This window comes from Uranotaenia lowii, chromosome 1 (assembly GCF_029784155.1).
Source record: "Uranotaenia lowii strain MFRU-FL chromosome 1, ASM2978415v1, whole genome shotgun sequence".
In the NCBI taxonomy this organism is placed as follows: domain Eukaryota; kingdom Metazoa; phylum Arthropoda; class Insecta; order Diptera; family Culicidae; genus Uranotaenia; species Uranotaenia lowii.
The window spans coordinates 124,818,679-124,834,405 of NC_073691.1; positions in this window are offsets into that span (position 1 = coordinate 124,818,679).

Here is a 15,727-nt window from a genome sequence, read left to right on the forward strand (position 1 = left end):
CATACTACGAGCGGTAAAATGATGCCAAACACTTTTTTCGCTAAAGCTCTCTTGCTTTTCAGCCGATTCCCACAAAATCTATAGTTTTGGAAAGCTTGTAACGTGACTCAAATATGATTCTCAGACAATATTGAGCTACAGTCATACACCCTTATTCTTGTTTACGGCGTATCTGGCTTTCGTTCGAACGGATACTTTCGAACGAATTCGAAAAGGCTATTCTTGTTTTCGTTCGAATCAGATACGTACGAGATTGGTGTTACCAGATGAAATTCGAAATTTCTAGGCAGCCCTGCGTATCAAAATGACATTTCTGGCAAGCAAATTCAATGTAAACAACCGTTCTTGTTTTGTGGGGTTGTGAAATTTTGCTCGGCGGATTGGAGTACGGAAGCCGGAAACCAGGGAAAACTCTGTACGAATGGATCTTGCCTGCCGTCAACACCACCAGCAGCAGCTACAACGGGTGTTAAAAGATGGAAATCGAGCCGGAGCCATTACCCGCCGGTGTTAATGATGCTTCTCTGTTTCTGCTGTTCCTCCCAAGATGTACGGCCTTGTTCTCGTTTGCATATGTTTAATTCGGTTCAAAATCCGCTATCAAATGAATAATTCTTCTATAATAAAATTATTTACATATTCCAACTTGCAAATTATTGATTTTTATTTTTAAAATAAACGATTTTTTATCACTTTATTGCACTCCGCAAAAGTTAGATAATTTAAATATCCTTGGAATTCCACAACCGGTCTTATTTAATGGCAAAAATATCTGTCAGCTATTGGCTGAATTAATTTTGAATTGGAATTTCTCCTATTTTCTTTTAATTTTTCACAAAATATGTTGACATCGTGTGAGAATTTTCCAATCAAACGCACTCTGTTCGCAGCATTAGACTTGCGTTTGTCAGGCGGTAGCAGAAATACGTTCGATCGAAAACGAGAATACCTACATTCGTTCGAACGAACTATGTTCGAAAAATCGAACTGTTCTTATTCGTTCGAACGAAAACAAGAATACTTTTTGGGGGAACTTTCGAACGAATGCCATTCGATCGAAAACCAGAATAAGGGTGATAAATTTTAACGTTATTCAAGGTACCTAAGTAGCCTATTCATGATTCAAATTTGCCGAGGTATTTCGGCTGGCTTGAACACTCAATCCATTGTACATACACGGAAAAAAATTACATGGGTTTTTCAAATACAGAGTCATGATAATTTTACTCACCCTTATTCTGGTTTTCGATCGAATGGCATTCGTTCGAAAGTTCCCCCAAAAAGTATTCTTGTTTTCGTTCGAACGAATAAGAACAGTTCGATTTTTCGAACATAGTTCGTTCGAACGAATGTAGGTATTCTCGTTTTCGATCGAACGTATTTCTGCTACCGCCTGACAAACGCAAGTCCAATGCTGCGAACAGAGTGCGTTTGATTGAAAAATTCTCACACGATGCCAACATATTTTTGAAAAATTAAAAGAAAATAGGAGAATAAAATGATTATAGGGAAATTCCGATTCAAAATTAATTCAGCCAATAGTTGACAGATATTTTTGCCATTAAATAAGACCGGTAGTGAAATTCCAAGGATTTTTAAATTATTTAACTTTTGCGGAGTGCAATAAAGTGATAAAAAAATCGTTTATTTTAAAAATAAAAATCAATAATTTGCAAGTTGGAATATGTAAATCATTTTATTATAGAAGAATTATTCATTTGATAGCGGATTTTGAACCGAATTAAACATATGCAAACGAGAATGAGGCCGTACATCTTGGGAGGAACAGCAGAGATAGAGAAGCATCATTAACACCGGCGGGTAATGGCTCCGGCTCGATTGCCATCTTTTTAACACCCGTTTTAGCTGCTGCTGGTGATGTTGACGGCAGGCAAGATCCATTCGTACAGCGTTTTCCCTGGTTTCCGGCTTCCGTACTTCAATCCGCCGAGCAAAATTTCACAACCCCACAAAACAAGAACGGTTGTTTACATTGAATTTGCTTGCCAGAAATGTCATTTTGATACGCAGGGCTGCCTATAAATTTCGAATTTCATCTGGTAACACCAATCTCGTACGTATCTGATTCGAACGAAAACAAGAATAGCCTTTTCGAATTCGTTCGAAAGTATCCGTTCGAACGAAAGCTAGATACGCCGTAAACAAGAATAGGGGTGACTATATCCATCATTTAGTATTTTCGACCATGATTTAGTATTTTCTACCAAAAATCTGGGCGATAATACTACGACATAGTATTTTTACTATGCGAACTTTGACAGCTCATAGTAATTACCTCATGTCAAAATTACCATGCGCATGATATTGTGATATTACACAATTCGTGTTCTTGAAATTACTATGCCCATAGTAATGTTGAAACATCGTCATTCGTGTTGTCGAAAATACTATGCTTAATATAAATTCATAGTAATTTTACCAATGTGCATCGTTTGAGTGTTTGTTTTTTTTTCTGGTCAGTCGGTCGCGATTTCGGAACGCGGACCAAAATGTTGGGCGGGTACTTCGCTGAGGTGAATGCGGCTGTTTCGGCTAACCAGGTGACCAGCCCACTGGGAGTGAAAAATAGAATCAGCACTTTTGTCGGGTCGGAAAACGCAGTCTCTCAGGTGAGTAAAATTGTGTTTTTTTTTTACTTATAAACATACTCCGATCCGTTTTTCCGATCTTTCTTTTGATTTAATTTGAAGCTGTTGCATCCCGAAATCCCCCGGTCGTGAGAACCTGCTCCCTCCTGACCAGCCACTGAAAATTGACGGGGGAATTGGAGTTTCCAGAAGATTATCCTTGCGCCTTTCTGAATCGTTGGCCTCAAGATGACTATGCCAACACATCCAAATCGATTCCAGCGTAAGTAGAAAAATTATCAAATTTGATCTGCTCATTAATTGTTTTTTTGTTTATTACTTTTTTAGGGCATACAATAAATTATCAAAGTAGAAGCAGACTAATGTATCGTGCTTCAGTTATAAAGTGAAGTGTTGTGAAAAATAAAAATGTAAATCGTTTCAAAATAAATTATTTCTGGATCTAGAAAAAACCAAAAAGAGTGTTAATTATATCGTACTTCACTCTAGTTATACCATGGTGCATGGTAATTTTGTTATCATACCAAGCAACATGTACTCATTTATATCATAACATATCATAGTTTTATCATGAAACGTATCAATTTTACTATGCACAATGAAAAACAAACCCATGATTTCGTTTACAATTTTATCATGAACGTAGTTGAAATTACTATGCGCAGCCAAAATCAACACAAAGTAAAACTACTATGCGCATGGTAATATCAAGAAGAAAACATTATTGACTCAAAAATATGGTTGCGTGTTGTTCGTTTAAACCACGGATTTAGTAATTTTACTATGCTTTTTTTTTGTGTGTATGGCCTGGATTCGACCAGACCGAACTGAACGCCAAGTTGATTAAAATTGAGTTATCTATTGTAACGGATGCAAATCATGTTGAACTACTTACACTATGAAAATCGGGGCATTTTTCAAATTTTTCTGTTTTCTGTTTCTGTTTTCAACGCGTTTAGAACTAAAATCTGATATACTTAATGATGAATGACACTCTCGTGGCTTAAAACTTCATGTTGCAGATTTTTAGCATTTGAATAAAATTTCGCTCAGCCAGACCGAACTAAATCCCTTGAAACTAATTTTCCAAACTATCTATCAGAAAAGTAGAATTTTTGATTTTTAATGATAAAAGAAGTTTACTTTCATTGCGTACTATCGTTTAGATAACAACCGGTGATTTAAAATCTTATATATTTCTCAATCAGAATGTGAGAAATTTGTATGGCTCGGTTCACTCTGGCTCAACGAAAAAAATAATTTTTCAAGCACCAGCCATACTCGTAAGATGCTGCTCGTAAAACGCCTATTAGTAGGCCCCTACGTTTAGAACAAATTGCCCAGTCAAATGATATGCATCGCGTTTTTTTTCAACATTTTTATTCGACCAGAGCGAACTGTGTGCAAACATATAGTTATTAAAAATCCAATTTTCTACTAAATGTGATTTCAGAAATCAACCAGTATAGCCTCAATGTCTTGATAAGAGTCCAAATTTGTTGGATAAATGGAAGAATAAGAATTCTTTTGAAATGGTACTTATTGGTAAGGTTGTGAACTTTGAACTCAATTATCTCGAAATCAAGTTTATGGCGTTCACAGGGCTGGTAGCGGTTTGACTATGAAAAAGTAGGGACTTTAGTGACAAAAATTTGAAAAATAGTGACCAAATAGTTACTTTGAGGACCGAAAAAAGTGACCAAATTGTGACTATGTAGAACGAAAAACGTAACTTTGAAGTACAAAAAATGTGACCAATCAGGCCTGAGCGAAGGATCCGTCCATGGGAATCCGTCCGTCGGGGTGGATTTCGAAATTCAAATTTAGATAAAAATAATAACAATACCAAAAATAAAAAATTGAAAAGGAAAGGGTTTTCTTACACCGTTTGTCACTCATGATGTTCAACACACAAACTAAAAAAATGACTGATAAACCAAATTTTGGAAACATTACAATGAATGTTTCAAATTTTCGATAAGTCAAGAAAGTAAGAAATGAATTAGTTTCAAAAGAATTTCTTAGCAAAATTAAAAAAATCTGAATTATAAAATAAATGTCCATTCTTGTACAAAACTTACCATGAATAGATGTTAGGAAAATGATAACAATTGTTAATTTTTTATTCATCTAAATTTGAAATTCTTTTCTTCCTTTTCAACTGGAAGTTTAGTGAGAAATTGCGCTGTAATTTTCTAATTTGAACAAAAAATATTTAATCTATATATATAAAAAGCAATTTCTGTATGTTTGTTTGTTTGTTTGTTTGTTTGTTTGTCCTCTATAGACTCAGCCGTCTTTAGAGCTAGAGAGCTGAAATTTGGCATGGATACTCATTAGGACCAGGAAGGATGAAAAATGTTTTCAGATTTTTGGATGACCCCTTCTGAAGGGGGTCGTCCATACAAGACAAATATTGTTTTCACGATATTAACGTTATTTTTCGTCGGATCGTGTTGAAAATTTGCACATGAGTGTGTTGAAAGACGAGCAATCGATTTCAGTTGTCAAATTTTGTGTAAGGGGACGTCCATATTAACTGCTCGCTGTTTTTGCGATATTTACGTTATTATACATCGTATTCAGATGAAAATTGGTACACGATAGTTTTGAGTGACGTGCAATCGATTTGAGGTATCAAATTTAGTGTAAGGGGCCGGCTAAAGGGGTCGTCCATATTAAATTTTTAGTATCTTAGTGATATTGTCGTTTTTATACATCGGATTGGGATGAAAATTTGCACATAGGAGTTATTAGGGACAAATTACTGATTTTACTTATCCAAACTAAAATCAGGGGTCGGCCAAAGGGGTTGTCCATGGTAACTATTCACTGTTGATGCAATATTGTCGTTATTATACATCGGATTCAGACGAAAATTGGTACACGAGGGTTTTGAGAGATGAGCAATGGATTTCAGGTATTCAATTCAGTTTAAGGGGCCGGCAAAGGGGGTCGTCCATATAAACCTTTCAATTATTTTGCAATATCGACGTTATTATACATCGGATTGGGATGAAAATTTCCACACGGTAGTTTTCAGGGACGGACAATCGATCTCAGATGTCAAATATTTTGCCAGGGGTCGACTAAAGGGGTCGTCCATATAAATTAATTTTTCATTTTAGCAATATTGACGTTATTATACAATGGATTGCTTTGAAAATTTGCACACGGGAGTTTTGAGGGAAGGGCAATCGATTTCAGATATCAAAGTTAGGAGTACCCCAGCCTCCGAAAGGGGTTAAGCTTTTTGGCAATAATTGCGTTGTTATGCAATGATTTAGTCGAAATTTATACACGTGGTTTTTTATTCCTGATTTCATATTTAGTAGCAGACAACAGACAATGTGATCGTCCAATATTTTTGCAATTATTACTTAACAATGAATCTGGAAAATGCCTGGCAATTGACTTTCATACAAACTGTTCATGACATATTCCAAGTTGAAAGCGAAACGGAGTTCGTATGGGATCAGCTAGGGGCCGTTCAGATACCACGTGGACAGAAAAATGAGATTTTTGACCCCCTCCTTCCCCTCCGTGGACAAGCGTGGACATTTGGCTAACCTCTACCCCCTCCCCGGATGTCCACGTGGACACATTTGAAAAAGTTTTTATTTTAAATATCTATAATTTGACAGTTAGAAAATACCTCTTTTTGCCTTTTTGTTATAGAAATGGCTGATTTTAAAACCTATTAAGAATGTCCTGATATAAAAAAAATTCAAAATTTTAAATTTCTTAATTATCATATTTATCACTTGCTTTCAAGTAGCTACTTACTGTTTAAACTTGAACTGAAAAAGTATGCCATTTTAAGATTTTGATTTAACACGTTCGACGCCACGGCACCCATATTCGGGTGACGGGTGTATTTCCTGGGGGGCCCCGTCACATCAAAAAGCAGGTGACGCTCTCTTACTCAAGTTAGCCGCTCAGTTTAGCCACACGTTGCAAATCTGGGAACTCTCCCTCTTTTCTTTCTCGCTCCCAGAATTTCTTTGGGCCCGACTAGTAAAACTACCAAAATGAGCGTGGCGACGAACGTGTTAAACATCTCGGTAGTGAATTTTGAATAGGGCGAATGCGCCAAATGTAAACAAATGGAGTTATCAGCATGGTGATAAAGTACGTTCGGAAACCTACATTTTGATGGTACAACGTTAACTGAAGGGTAATTGGTTTTCGAGAAATAATGAAAACAAAATAATTTTTTTGCTGGGAGCTTATGAAGATGTCAAACTTTGAACGCGTTTTTCTCGAAACAGTGATGTTGTCGCATTCGCCGTATTCAAAATTCGATACCGATCTTAATATTTATTCACCTTTAGAAAATATTTTGAAAGTAAGTTTGTCCACGTGGACATGATCCAAACCCCTACCCCCCTCTCCGTGGACAATAGACTGCCCCAAATTTGTATGGGAAATTCAAAACCTGTGAAATGTAATACGCTGCAGGCTAAAATTGATCCTAGGCCTAGTACAAGATCTCATGCCAAATTTGGGCCAGATCGGATCACGGGAAGGGGTCGCTCAACGAGCCTGAAGTTTGTATGGGATTTTGAGACATTTTGTTCGGGAGAAACATGAAAAACCAGTTTTTCATCAATAACTTTGGTTCCCGTTAACCGATTTCTTTCAAAAACGGTTTTTCTTAAAGCCCAAACTAAGAAAAACATTTCATCCGAAGACTGCGTTTTGATAAGAGTTAAGACAAAAAAGTTATTAGGCTTCAAAAATGGGCTAACTTTTTCAAGGAAGGTATTCATCACTGTTTATAAGTCGGGGCGGTAGAACATATTGACGCCTCATTAGCAGTGATGAATACCACCTTTAAAAAAGTTAGCTCATTTTTGAAGCATAATAACTTTTTTGTCTTAACTCTTATCGAAATGCAGTCTTCGGATGAAATGTTTTTCATTGTTTGGGCTTTAAGAAAAACCGTTTTTGAAAGAAATCGGTTGACGGGAACAAAAGTTATTGATGAAAAACTGGTTGTTCATGTTTCTCCCGAACAAAATGTCTCAAAATCCCATACAAATTTCAGGCTCGTTGAGCGACCCCTTCCTGTGATCCGATCTGGCCCAAATTTGGCACGAGATCTTGTACTAGGTCTAGGATCAATTTAAGCCTGCAGCGCATAACTTTTTCAAAAGTCGGATCATTTGGGGCAGTCTAGTGGACAAGCGTGGACATTTCCATACCCCCCTCCCCCCCCCCTAAGTTGTCCATGTGGTATGTGAACGGCCCCTAGTCTTATATATAAAAATGGAGGCGTTTTCTTTGTAACACCATCACCTACACCAAAACCTTTAATAAAGTAAAATCCTCCAGTTATAAAAATTTCATTTTTGAAGCTTAAATAATAACTTCATGTTCAACTACACTGACAAGGAAATGTTAGAAAATGAGTAATTACGTGAATGATAAAAACTGATGAAAAATTGAAAATAATGAGTTCAAAACTTTTGGTAATGATATTGAAAGCACAAATCAAATACAAAGTTAGTTAACACTGCGTATTAAAATTTATTTTTAAAGTTGCTCCTTAGAACAATATTTCAAACTTTTAAGATTAATTTAAAAATCATGATCGATCCAAAAAACATGATATCATATAAAAAATATTAATAAAAAGTTTTTAAATTTTCAACCGCAGGTTTTTAAGCTTTAAATTACAAGCTCTGAGTTTTTTGTCTCTTTTGATTAAAATATTGGGTCCTAGAAAAAGAACAGAAGGTTGCAATTATGTTTTATTATTAAAAATTTTGGAGTTACAGGCTTATGGTTGAAGAACAAGAGAATTCAGAATTAAAAAACAAGGAAGCATTTTGAAAATTGAAACAAAACTGTACAATAAACTTCGGTAAATTTATTTGAAAATTGAAAAAAACAATATGGAAACAAAAAAGATTAGTTTTTAAAAACATTTCAGGAAGAGTTTTTTCAATAAACATGTATCACTATAACCATTTTGGTGCTTATTTTTTTTTAAACTATTGATTTGGTAAATAGTGTCCTAAACTAGAAATTTTGTCAAATTCGGCTGAACACATTTAGTTGTGGTGATAAAAAGTTTATTACCTACTAATAAAATCAAACATTGATAGATAACTGATTATGGAAAAATATCATTACAAGTATTTTTGACATCACAGCAGAAAGTGTAAAAAACTTGATTCTATTTAAAGCTCATCAATTCATATAAAACTTTTATTTTCAAATAATATGTTTTTGATTTGAATTTTTGTAAAAAAAAGTGCAGAAACTTCTCTAAAGATTTTTACTTATTTTCAAAAGTCATTTCAATAACAAAAGCAGATAGAAATATTGCATACATATTTAGATTCGGGGAACCCAAATTAGTTGAAACTACCGTTTAAATTCATTGCACCTAAGAAAAATTTAAATTTTGTGGCCTTGTATAAATTTTTAAAACCCTTTTTTTAAGTATTTAGAAGAACAAAAAACACGAAATAAAATTGAGCCTGAAATTGTTTTTTTAAGAATATTTCATATCAACATAACATTTGTTATGACATAAAAGATTTTTTTAATAAAAAAAATGGTTCGTTTCAATCTCTATCTCAGTTACACTTCTTAATAAAAACCCATTCTAAAGACGAGATAGGGTTTTTGTATATCAGGTTTTGAGTTCCAATACAAAAGGTTGATTGAACTAAAAATTAAAATCTACAATCAAAGTTAGTTTCAATTCATGAACGTCAAATAATGTCGTAGATCGAAATGTCTCAAGCCAATGGTGATTCATGTCGAAATTCCGCCGGAGGCGAAAAAAAATTCTTACTGACTGATCAAGTAATTTACCGTTACTACCGTCAATATTAACACGCGCAATTCAAATTACTCTTTCATTGGTTTATTTTCGGTGAAAAAAGTGACTTTTGGTGATAAAAGTGATCATTTTTTGGAAAATAGTGACTTTAGTGACCAAATGATGAAAAAAGTGACTTTTTAGTGACTGACCCAAAAAAAGTGACCAAGTCACTAAAAAGTGACTCGCTACCAGCCCTGCGTTCAGTTCGGTTTGGTCGAATCCCGACCATATATCAGTCTTCCGTTAGTTTGATGCCCTGTCCTACCCCCCACTAATCCTCAATAGAGTTGTTTTTGACATTTCTTACGCACACTTGCTGAGCGTGTACAGATGAGACGGGACAATTAACCTCAAAAACTCACGGTACAAAAAACGGGCAGCCGGCCGACGCACATGGTCGTTTTTGAGGTTGATTGTCCCAAAACTTAAAAGTGTTGGTGAAACAACCAGCATAATATCACGAACACTACCAGCGGCAAATAGGACTATAGTAGAGTTCTTAACACCATCGCACAGTGGTCCAAAAGGGTCTGAAATGGAACTTTATTCCTGGTGCTTTTGTCTTTCATTTTAGCTATTAGATGTCTTCAGAACATTTACTAAAAAGATTGTTTCCCATAACGTGAAAGTATCAAAAATTAGTCACAGCCTACTACGATAAAAATAAAAAAACTAACTTTTTTGTTTGAAGAGATAGAGACCAAACTTGTTCTACAAAGTTGTAGATATCATCAAAATATGAAACTTTGTTGAAATAACAAAAGCTTTATCTCTATTCAGTGCAGAGTTATAAAGCTTTTAGTCTAAAACATACTTAAAATTTGTTTTTTGTACTTAACTATTGTAAATTTTGAACTTACATAAATATGATGTTCACAACATTTATTGCGATACTCAATACGCACATTTTGCACTATATCTTAAGTCTCTACGACCTTGTCTTCCGAAGTTATCGCAATTTCAAGTTTTATTTTTGCTTAATTTCACGAATTTCTAGGGTAAAATGGGGCAAGTGGATCCAAAAACTAAATACCACATCTTGAAGTATAATTCAAGTACTACAAACTTAGCCAAAAACTACTTGTCTCCACGCGCCCGATTTTGAGAACGGTCGGCATAAATTTGTTGAATTCTTAGATTTTAACGAGAAAATAGAGATTGATTGTTAATAATTCTGTCATATCTTCTCAAGCAATGAACTATCTGTTTTGATGTTTTCAAATGAAAGTTGCAACAACAAACGAGCTATTGAATGGTATTTTTTAGAGAATTTTTGAAGATACCGTTTGTACCTTTAAACAATTTTTAAAGCGTTTTTACGGTTTTAACTGGAAATGCTTTTTGTTAATTTTTTTTTAAATAATAAATTTGAAAAAGTGATAAAATTTCAATGCGTTTTGATGTGCTATTTGATGATTTCAGTTGAAAACTGATAAAGTTATGTGCATTTTAAGCATGTTTTTATTTCAACGATGACAATAAAACTCTATTTTCTCGTTAAAATCTAACAATTCAACAAATTTATGTCGACCGTTCTCAAAAACGGGCGCGTAGAGACAAGTAGTTTTTGGCTAAGTTTATACTTGAATTATACTTCAAGATGTGGTATTTAGTTTTTGAATCCACTTGCCCCATTTTACCCTAGAAATTCGTGAAATTAAGCAAAAATTAAACTTGAAATTGCGACAACTTCGGAAGACAAGGTCGTAGAGACTTAAGATATAGTGCAAAATGTGCGTATTGAGTATCGCAATAAATGTTGTGAACATCATATTTATGTAAGTTCAAAATTTTCAATAGTTAAGTACAAAGAACAAATTTTAAGTATGTTTTAAACTAAAAGCTTTATAACTCTGCACTGAATAGAGATAAAGCTTTTGTTATTCCAACAAAGTTTCATATTTTGATTTTTTTTTTTTTCGATTATAGTCGTTTTACCATCTTTATGGCATTCGCGACTTTATCAACGTTACAGTTGGCGGATCGTTATTGAAAAACTATCCGGTACAACTGTGTTCGATGTTTACTCTTGGGCTCGAACTCGCGGACATCGGCTCAGAAGACAACAGACTTGCCAACTGAGCTATATCACAAGCCCTTTCATATTTTGATGATATCTACAACTTTGTAGAACAAATTTGGTCTTTATCTCTTCAAACAAAAAAGTTAGTGTTTTTATTTTTATCGTAGTAGGCTGTGACTAATTTTTGATACTTTCACGTTATGGGAAACAATCTTACTAGTAAATGTTCTGAAGACATCTAATAGCTAAAATGAAAGACAAAGTCACCAGGAAAAAAGTTCCATTTCAGACCCTTTTGGACCACTGTGCATCGTACTTACTCCAACTTGGATTTACAACTTCTGTTTATTCATCATTTGATACAGCAACTGTAGATGTTCTTAAAATAGTGAACAAACATAACATGCTTCTGAAAAAGGCTGTAGATCAGTTATTATTTTATTCTATTTTCATAGTTTTCCGTCTCACGACATAACTTTATGCACATTATCCGTGAAATTCACTCGGTCCATGGTAACCGTTCCCCAATTTCTCGAATATTCCACATTGGTCTAACCTAACCACCTCGCTTCGTAGCAAACACCTGTTTTGCAGGACAGTCGTCCGGCATTCTCGCAACATGTCCTGTATACCGTGTCCAGCATATCCGTCCAGCTTTCGCCACCTTCTGGATACTGCAGAATGCGGTGATCCCATAGAGTCGATGGACAAAAGTCGTGAAAAGTTGATATGCGATAAAATATTTGTTTCAATGTTCAATTATTGAAAGTACGCAACAAAAGATATGTTTTGTGCTATTTGACTCAATTTTTATTTTTTAACCCTTAAAATCCTTGTCTAAAAAATTCCAATTTTTTAAGTGTGTGTGATAATAGCTTGGTGCTACTATCAGAACGTTCGAGGCTTGCGCACCCAAACTGAAGAGTTTTATTTGGCTTAAACAAAATGCTACTTACATAGGTACAGTTTGCTAATCCGAAATTTGAATTGGGAGATTCTTTACGAATACTGGTTTTGCATTTCATTCGACAATTTTTTTGTTCTTGATTGAAACAGATGATAAAAAAACCTTAGAACAAACAGGAAATTTTACTGACTTTTTAGATTTTCCTCATTTATTCTTATCCCTTATTTCTCGAATATCGAACATATTCAAACTTTTTCATTCGATATGCTATCGTTGCGGTTAGAAATGTCCTTTCCCTCCATTGTGTCTGCTATCGTATCTGTGTCGCATTTTCCGGCTCGAGTGTAAAAATGTTTCCTGGAAAAGCGTCCACAACAATGGAGAATTTTATTCACCACTAGACATAAGCTCTTTATTGTTATTTCTCTCTAGCAGGAATTGTTATTGTTATACAATTATTATGTTTTTCTGCGCCATCTTTCGCCAACATCCAGCTTTTCCACCCACTGAGACCGGCTGGATGCTGATTGATAACTGCTTGGTAGGAGTACAATTTTCCCATCTTGTCGTATTTCCATTTGGATGCAATTTCCGCTTTCCATTACGAGAAATCAGCGAGTCTGTCCAGCGATCATTGTCGCTAAGCTCCTCCTCCACAATTCTCTCATTTTTCGGGCAACGTTTCAACATTTCGCACACGTTTCACAGCAGACGTTTGGCAGACGGAACAAAATCTCGGTTGCGGTTTGAATTTCAATCCCCTATTAGACAGTGTGGATTCTGATGATTATATGGACCATTGAGGGTGGTCGACAAGTAGGGGAAATCTTTTAATCGCTTCGACGCAATCGTTCAAAACCGTCATTGATGCTTGTCCATCAGCAGCGTGGGAAATTCAGCCGATGGTCTGAGTTCTGAAAAACACGTGTTTTTTGATTATCTCCTCTTCTTTCGAGGGAGGATTCTCATTCTAATAAATATATCATCATGTGAAGATAAGTGATAAGTGACACACCTGACCGATTCTTCCCGTTTATTAAATTCAAGTGAACGATTTTCTTTTGAATATCGATTCTAAATTATTACATTTAAATTTCTACAATATGTAATATGTTCGCATAACAAAAACATTCGCACATAGTGCACCACTAAAATAGGAAACAATGTCACTCTTCGCTAAATAGTTTCGAAGTACACATGAAAACTAATAAACCCTCCATAGCATTTTTTTCTATCACATTTGCTATGCAAACCTAACTGTATAAATGTTGTAAAGCCATCAACAAAATTCAAGTCTCGGATCAACAAAAATCGTTTTGAGACGTGGCTGTCAAAGTGAATTTTATTTTATATAAGGTACACCGGGATAAGTTTGGACGGGGGGTAAGTGTGGACGATGGCTATAAAAACAATACTGTGCACTATTTTTTCAAACTTTTGATGCAGAATGTTCAATTTACTTGTAATATATCCAATAACTGTGAAAAAGATACGATTCAGACAATAACGGATGTTTACAGCGACTTTTTCGGAATTTTCTATTTTCAACTACGATGTCGAGTTGATGTTCATCTTTTTCAATTGCAAATTTCTCCTAAACTAGCTGGCTCTCGATGAAAAACTCTACATTGAAACAATCTTTACATTCCAAACAACCAGTTAGGAAAAGAAACGGCGGTTAAAAATTAAGAAAAAAGAGTTTATTTACAAAAAACTAAAATTTTGTCTCCAACCCCTACCGGGGGTAAGTGTGGACGGCTTTAAAAAGACTTGATGTTTACACATTTTTTCAATTTTCTGTCCTTCATCCTTTATGAGTTGTATTATTTAGCTATATTTAGCATTCGGATCATGAAAATTTGTGTAAAGTACTTATTTGTTCTGTGTTTTTGATAAAATCGGATCTCGTGTGTTGTAACATAAATTACACACTATAATTATAGTATCATGAACTTTTTTCAAAATTTTGGACGGTTCGAGCAATAAAGTAACGTATTCAACCAAGAAAACACAATTTTTTTTAAAATTTCCTGAGAAATCAAAGGGAAAATCGACCGTCCACACTTACCCCATAAAGCGGGGTAAGTGAAGACACCAGCCGTCTATAACGATTTACGTGATAACTTTTTTCGCTTTGCTTCTATCGAGCTCATCTCTTCAGCTTTTGTAAACAACATGTTCTGCATCACATTGAACGTCAATTTATCAAAATTGCTCCGCTGTTGATTTTTGAATGATTTTTTAAAGTTGAACTATACGAAAACCCGTCCACACTTACCCCGGTGTACCTTATTTATTATAGACATTTTACCACGGTTGTGGCTTTCGTGTCTCGGCTCTCTAGCTGTTAAGGCGGCTGAGCCTATTGAAGAGAAACATACAAACGAACAAATTCTTCTCATTTTTTAGAAGAATTGTTTCGATCATTGCTTTCTGGTTTTTTAGGGTTGATGGATTTGCTGTTCATACAATTCCCCAAACAAACGGCTACGAATTTTGGCACCACGCACCAAAATAGCTACGTGGAAAGCGGCTTCCAATCGGAAAACCAACACTCACACCGTGGTCGTCTTCAATGATGAATCCAACTTCCTGAAGCCCACTGCCACCGGACAGGTCTTCACGCCCGGAATGCACATCGAAGCTACGAAAATGATCCAGCAGGACATAGCCCGATTGAGGTGCAATCATTTAAAACATTGTGAAAATGAAAGTGATATAAAATGAAAGTGGTTATTTTGAATTTGTTTTTCTTTTTTTTTAACAAAGTTTTTCGCAATAATTCAATCAAAATTAATCAGTATACTAAAGTTATTTCTTGCTTTGGGGAATATTATTCCTAATAGAAAGTGTATCGTTTAAGCACGATCAATCAGGAATAATATTCCTTGAAACAAGTAATAACTTTAGCAAACTAGTAGATAAACTTTTATCGAATTACTGCGCGAAAAAAATATATTGAGGAACCATGAAAATACGATGCTTCTAATGATTGCCGAAACGATGAAAATTCATTCGAAAACAATGATTTCGACAGTTCCTATTAGAAAAATTAGTTTTGTGTTTTCAAATGTATGGAAAAAAGTTGATTTTTTCATGGTTAAGTTGCTTAACAACCCCCCTTTTTCATGGTAATTTTTGTCAAAAACATGAATTTCACTGTCGGAAACTTTGAATTTCACAGTGCATTGAAGGTTTTATGACCAGAGGCCCCAGGTGGACTTTATGACGTAGGGGTACTTAGTATCATGAGTCGTCCAATTGCACCCATGGACCCAGAGTAGCATACTGGGGGGACTCGGTCGCTCGCCGTGCCTTGGAATGCAATCCGTAAAAAGGATTTACCA